This window comes from Halichoerus grypus, chromosome 7, assembly GCF_964656455.1.
Source record: "Halichoerus grypus chromosome 7, mHalGry1.hap1.1, whole genome shotgun sequence".
In the NCBI taxonomy this organism is placed as follows: domain Eukaryota; kingdom Metazoa; phylum Chordata; class Mammalia; order Carnivora; family Phocidae; genus Halichoerus; species Halichoerus grypus.
The window spans coordinates 125,987,415-125,994,614 of NC_135718.1; the positions used below are offsets into that span (position 1 = coordinate 125,987,415).

Genomic DNA, 7,200 nt, shown 5'->3' on the forward strand with positions numbered 1-7,200 from the left:
TCTTAAATTTTTTTCTCAAGCCCAGATATGCCTTATTTAGTAGAAAACACATGTTAGAGCAATACTTGCTTTCCTTTTGTCACACCAATAAATGTCAATTTGAGCTAAACTTTGCATGGCAAAGCCAGAGGTTAGCAAATAAACACAGACACTCTCCTGGATATAACAGAACAGCAAAATTTCTGATCTATGTATTTAAGAATGGGAACTGAAATATAATACTATGAGGCTGGCAATAATCTAGAGGCTAATTAACTGTAAATGAAGAGAGGGGAAGCACTCTTATGGGTAAACTAAATTCAGTTCAGGTTTTAAAACACCAATAATAACATCATTTTAAATGAAACTGATATTTCAGGATATTTTAACAAATTAATCTGTAAAACATTTGAAAGTATAAGACTTAAAATTATTGATAATTATTAATTAATAATAATCCTCCATGGATTATATGGAAGATAAGAAGCATCCTTGCCTGCCTTCTAGCAAGAAAAGGGACTTTTCTCTTTAAGGACATGGCAATGACCAGACCTCCTAACAGAGGCTCCAAAGGACCTTGGGAATGATCCAGCAGATAATGAGAGTCAGGAAAGAGGAATTAATCACCTGTGGGGTTCCTACTTGCTGGGAGATTAAAGTTCAGATTACAATGTCCACAATCATGTGTTTGTATCTTGGAATATACTATTGTGGTTCTATTGTGTATTAAGGGTGGAGGTCCATCTTTTTAAAGCAGTCCCCCAAGGAGCATCTGGGAGATCTGGAGCTTGACAAAGATAGCCATGCTGTAACAGACTCAGCCAAACTGATTAAAGTTCAGGGTAAAGTGCTAACAGGAGCACTGAAAATAATCAAGAAACTGAGGCAGAGACCCAAATTCACACAATAAATCCACATGGTAGGTTTAGTAGTTTAAAAAGAGCAATGTAGTTTGGTAAATCTATGAATTTAAATCACATATGAGATTGTTCCAGAAACCAGCTACTGGAGGGGCTAGGATTCTTAACATGAATTTTATAACCAGGTTTAGGGAATGTTATCTTAGGCTCTGAGTGGACTGCAGGTCAGGGACTGGACAGCTGTTTAGCAAACTACTTCCCTTTCTTCTTGAGCATACAACTCAACCATATGTGCCACAAATCCCTACAGTTAGACAATGCTATGTGACTGAGTTGTGGGCGATGACATGGATTGTAAGTAGAAGTATCCTGCCTTCCAGTCCGGGATCATAAAATCCTCCTGTGTTACCTGCAGCCTCTCTCTTCTTCAACTGCTGGCTAAATAGAGAGATACAGAGGCCCCAGTAAAGGATAAAGCCACAAGATAGAAAGAGCCTGGGACCCCAGCTATGTGCAACAGAGCTCACACAACTGCTCCCATCCCTGGCAAATGAACTTTGCATGAGTAAAGGTAAACCCATGTTATGCTAGGCCACTATTACTGCAGCCTAAACTATTTTTTAAAGATTTACTTATTTATTTGAGAGAGTCAATGTGAATGGGAGGCAGGGGGAGAGGGGGGCAGAGGGAGAGGAAGAGAGAGAATGCCAAGCAGGCTTCACGCCAGCACAGAGCCTGACACAGGGCTCAATCTCACGACCCTGAGATCATAACCTGAGCTGATACACACACACACACACACACACACACACACACACACACACACCACTTCTTTATCCATTCATCAATCGATGGGCACTTGGGCTGCTCCATATCTTGGCCATTGTAAATAATGCTGCTATAAACATAGGGATGCATGTATCCCTTTGAATTAGTTCTTTTGTATTCTGTGGATAAATAGCCACTAGTGCAATTGCTGGATCATTGGGTAGTTCTATTTTTAACTTTTTGAGGCACATTCCATACTGTGTTTCACAGTGGCTGTACCAGTTTGCATTCCCACCAACAGTGCACGAGGGTTCCTTTTTCTCCACATCCACACCAACACCTTTTGTTTCTTGTGCTGTTGATTTTAGCCATTCTGACAGGTGTGAGGTAATAACTCATCATAGTTTTGATTTGCATTTCCCTATTAGTATGTGATGATGAACATCTTTTCATGTGTCTGTTGGCCATCTGTATGTCTTCTTTGGAGAAATGTTCATGTCTTCTGTCCATTTTTTAATTGGATCATTTGTTTTTTGGGTCTTGAATTATATCAGGTTTTTTTATATATTTTAGATACTAACCCTTTATTAGAGATGTTGTTTGCAAATATCTTCTCCCATCCTGTAGGTTGCCTTTTAGTTTTGTTGATTGTTTCCTTCACTATGCAGAAGCTTTTTATTTTGATGCAGTCCCAATAGTTTATTTCTGCTTTTGTTTCCCTTGTCTCAGGAGACATATGTAGAAAAAGGTTACTACAGCCAATATCAAAGAGGTTACTGCCTGTCTTCTCTTCTAGGATTTTTATGGTTTTAGGTCTCACATTTAGGTCTTTAATCCAAATATAGGAAATAATTTTTAACAGATACTTCATCAAAGAAGATATATGAATGGGAAATAAACCATGAAAAGATACTTAACATTAGTTACTAAGGAAATGCAAATTAAAACAACAGTGAGTTACAACTACATAATAATTTTGAGAGCTGGTAAGATTATAAATATGAAAATATATAAACATAAATACCAGTTCAGGTGGCTAGAATTTAAAAGACTGACCATACCACACATTGGCAAGAATGTGGAGGAACTGGAATTCTCGTACACTGCTGATAGGAATGTAAAATGGCACATTCTTTGGAAAACAGGCAATTTCTTAATGTTAATCATGTACATACCCTGTGATCCATGCTACAACATGGGTGAATAGAAAAATAATTATATAGGTGAAAGAAGAGACATAAAACGGTGCATACTCTTATATAAAATTCTAGCAAATGTTAAAGAAATCAGTAGTGAGAAAAAGCACATCAGTGGTTGCATGGGGACATGGAACAACGCACAGGGATGTAAAGGAGAACACAGAAACTTTTGTGGGTGACGAATATGCTCATTATCTTAGTGGTAGTGATGACTTCATAAGTGTATACATATGTCAAAACTTATAAATTGTATACTTTAAATATGTTTGGTTTATGTATGTTAATTGTACTTCAATAAAGCTGTTAGAAAGGGATTAGTAAAAAAAATGTTCTAGTTGTCTGCATAATAGATGCTTAAAAGAGATTAAAGTATTAGTTCATGAGGAAATTACAAATGTTTCTGTGTCTAAAGCTCTTTACTCATAATCAGCTCACTTTGCACATGACAGGTGATACTGCACATGGAAGCCATTGGGAAAGCTTCAAATGATGATGTTGATGTTAGCCAACAGTTTTTGAACATTTGGTCAGGCAATGTTCTAAGCATGTTACATCTATTGACTCAGTTCATTCTCATAGCAAAACTATGGCATGTATAGTGAAAAAAAATTTAACCCATATTTATACATGAGAAAACTGAGGGACAAAAAAGCTTATGTATCTTATTCAAGGTCAAATGTCTATTAAGTAGCAGAAAGGTTATATAAGCTACCCGAAGGACACCGCCATAGGATAGAGTAAGTCAAAATTAAATCTAGGTCTCTGAATTTCCAAATCAAATGTTCAGTGTCTTAGCAAACATACAGATCCCTTAGCCATTGACTATAAAATTTATACCATGTGCCAGACATTATGATAAGCTTTTCACACTTTCTGAGCATTTTTTCATTTAATTTTCAGAAGTATTCATTCTACAGATGTGGGCAGTCAGGCTTAGGATGGATGAGTAACCGGGTCACTGACACACAACCACTAAGTGCCAAAGCTTAAATCCTGAATCCAGGTCTGTCACAAACATCTTTGTTTTTCAATACTTTCCATGTCTCTTTGTGATGGCAATTATATCACAGTTACAAATTTAACACACACTACAATGCTCATGTTCTTAGAAAAGAGTAATTCACTCATTTTGTGAGCTCTGACCTTCCACATAAGATCCACCAACATCATGTCACTAACCTCTGTTTAGCAGAGAAAAGTTAACCAGAAGTCCAATCCAGGTTAAAGCTTGGTATGATCCAATGACTCAGACAATCCTTTCAGGTTCTATTCCATCCCTCATGGATAAAAATGCTCATCAGTCACATAGCTTCTCTTCTCTCCTCTACCCTCAATTTTCTCTCTACTGCCATATCTGGATTTATGAGAGGAAAGGTGTACACGATGTTTTGGCATTGATGATGGGAGCACAGTCCTCTTACTCATGCAGTGCCCCTGTATTTTCTTCAACCTTTTCCGGTGACTGGACATCCTGCTGACATGCTGCCACGTTTGCAACTGGCATTCTGTTCTCTCTCTAGGCTTGGACAAATTCCAGAGGAATGCCCTGGCTGACCTTAGCTACTTCCATAAGCCCCACTGAGGTCTGACTTTAACTTCAGTTTGCTCCTGGTCACATACTAAGTTGTCTGCTCCACAATCCTCTTTACAAAGTCACCTTGCCCCTCTATGGCTGTCACTGATGCTTCTGTCAAGATCCCCAACCAGAAATACTAGTCCATGCCACACACAGAGCCCAAGAGTGATATGGGAAACAAAGTCCCAGCACATCCACCTGCCTGACCAGATTGCCAGCAAGTCTATTTTGATTTGTCTATCTCTTGTGGCTATGAAGTGTCATTCAAGACAAACACCTCTCCCACTCCCAAATGGAAGGTGGAGGCAAAAGCACCAACCCACTAAGTTGCCCTCATTTATTTAAACAACTTCCCTTTCTGACTTTAGAAATCAGAATGCATGTTGCTTCCCTCGTTTTCCTACCTAGCTCTTTCTTCTGCAGGAAAAAAGTAAGTTTCCCTCTCTCCTTTTTCATGGGACCTCCCTTTGATACAATGTCATGGTCTCACAGACAGCATGCTAAAAAAGGAGTTAGAGAAATTCAGATGTCCTTTCTTCAAGGTACTATTGTAGTCTGCACTGCTACTGTTCTGATGTAAAATTGTATTTTCTCTAAGAGCAGCAACTAATTATTACCTAATTCTTTTTCTTTATAATCCTTCTGTAACAAATTTGAATCTACTCCTAAACACAAGAATGCTTTCAAAAAGGCAAAATTATATTAATAATTTTCAAAATATTTATGTATGTAAATTATACAGAATAGTACAGATGAAGTTTTAATGAAGAATCAGTTAACATTGTAAATATGTCTTATTTGATTATAAAGTTATCATTTTGTTTTATTAAAATATGTTAAGTGGTTATCTGATTATTAATGGAGTTTGAAAATAAGAAAATAATATTTGATGTTAATTTTCAATTCTTGCAAATTTTGTCATCAGACTGTTTTCAAAAAATCAGAATACAGCATTTTTTCAATTGTTTGAGTGTAAAGATTTCTTATAATTTCTTCCACTATATCTTCAACACAGAATACTTATATTGTGAATTCCTCATTCTTACACTGTGCCACAATGTGATTTGACCTTCATTTAGCACGAACATAATTATAAACATAAATGCTAGCCTGGGCACTAAAACTGCATGGTAATTCTAGGTTATCTAGGTTATGCTTCTTTAGTTCCTCTATGTTATCTTTTAAATAAAAATTCTAAATGTGATTGAGGTAAGATGGCGGGCTCGCGGTGAACGGCTGTCAGGGATGAAAATAGGTATACCTGGAAGAAGATTTTAAAATCAGTTTCTCTTCAAATCATCTTCTTTCACACCACCTAATAAGCATCTTGATTCACCATGGCGTTAGCAGCAGTAAAATGGGTGATATCAAACAGAACTATCTGGAAACATTTATTTCCAATTCAAAATGGAGCTTTATATTGTGCTTGTCATAAATCTACATATTCTTCTCTACCAGATGACTATAATTGCAAAGTAGAGCTTGCTTTGACATCAGATGGCAGGACAAAAAAGAGTATGCTACCACCCTTCTGTGGACATTCCATATGAACATACAAAACCTATCCCTCGGCCAAATCCTGTGCATAATAATGAAGAAACACATGACCAAGTGCTGAAAACCAGATTTGAAGAAAAAAATGAGCACTTTGAGCAAGCAGCCATGATAGAACAACTTAGCAAAATGTTCTTTACTACTAAGCACCGTTGGTATCCTCGTGGACAGTATCATAGACATCATGTCACTAACCTCTGTTTAGCAGAGAAAAGTTAACCAGAAGTCCAATCCAGGTTAAAGCTTGGTATGATCCAATGACTCAGACAATCCTTTCAGGTTCTATTCCATCTCTCATGGATAAAAATGCTCATCAGTCAGATAGCCTCTCTTCTCTCCTCTACCCTCAATTTTCTCTCTACTGCCATATCTGGATTTATGAGAGGAAAGGTGTACACGATATTTTGGCATTGATGATGGGAGCACAGTCCTCTTACTCACGCAGTGCCCCTGTATTTTCTCCAAAAGACAGATGATACTGAGGTTTTCAGGAATCAAAAAGATGTTATCTTGTGTCTCATTTGCCATTTGAGAAAATGCAATTGAGTATATTCACTAATTATCTTCATATAAAAAAAATTATAAATGTAAAATTCCTTGCCAGGAACTCATAGGTCCCAATAAATAATAAGATACTGATTTAAACTTTAACATAAAAAAAACCCTGTAGTGAGCTTCTATCACTTTTCAGGCATTATACTGGTATTTTAATATACATAATTTCATTTACTCTCCACATGAGCTTGATTTTATTATCTTCATTTTAGAGAGATTCAGCAAATTCAAATGACTTACATAGTAAATGGCAAAGTGGTGAACAAACACAATCTTTCAGATGCCAAATACCATGTTTTTATCACATCACAATACATTGTTTCATATTAAATCATATGCATACATGATATTACTATAAGTAGAATATAAAAGAATAGCTATTTTTACTATATCTACATGTAGAATATAGTTATATATGGACCCAATGATTAAAAGATCCTCTACAAAGGCCCAATGATTAAAGTTGTGATGCTAAAATTAGTAATCAGTATAGAGTCAGAGAATGTTACCTCCAAATTAATAAAATATCAATCAGCATTGTGAACTACATAAATCTTCCAGCAACATAATCTTAGCCCCCTAAATTTGAACCAAAGGCATACTATATAAAATAAATTTATAAAATTTAACCTTGTTTTGATTAAACAAAACACCTTATAAAAGTCTAAGGAAGGGGCACCTGGGTGGCTCAATTGGTTGAGCGTCCAAC

At 36.5% G+C, this 7,200-nt stretch overlaps 1 pseudogene; it reads left to right on the forward strand.

The window, feature by feature from the left end:
- Positions 1–5,719: 5,719 nt before the first annotated feature.
- LOC118523984 (large ribosomal subunit protein mL42 pseudogene) lies at positions 5,720–6,155 on the forward strand (annotated as a pseudogene).
- Positions 6,156–7,200: the final 1,045 nt, after the last annotated feature.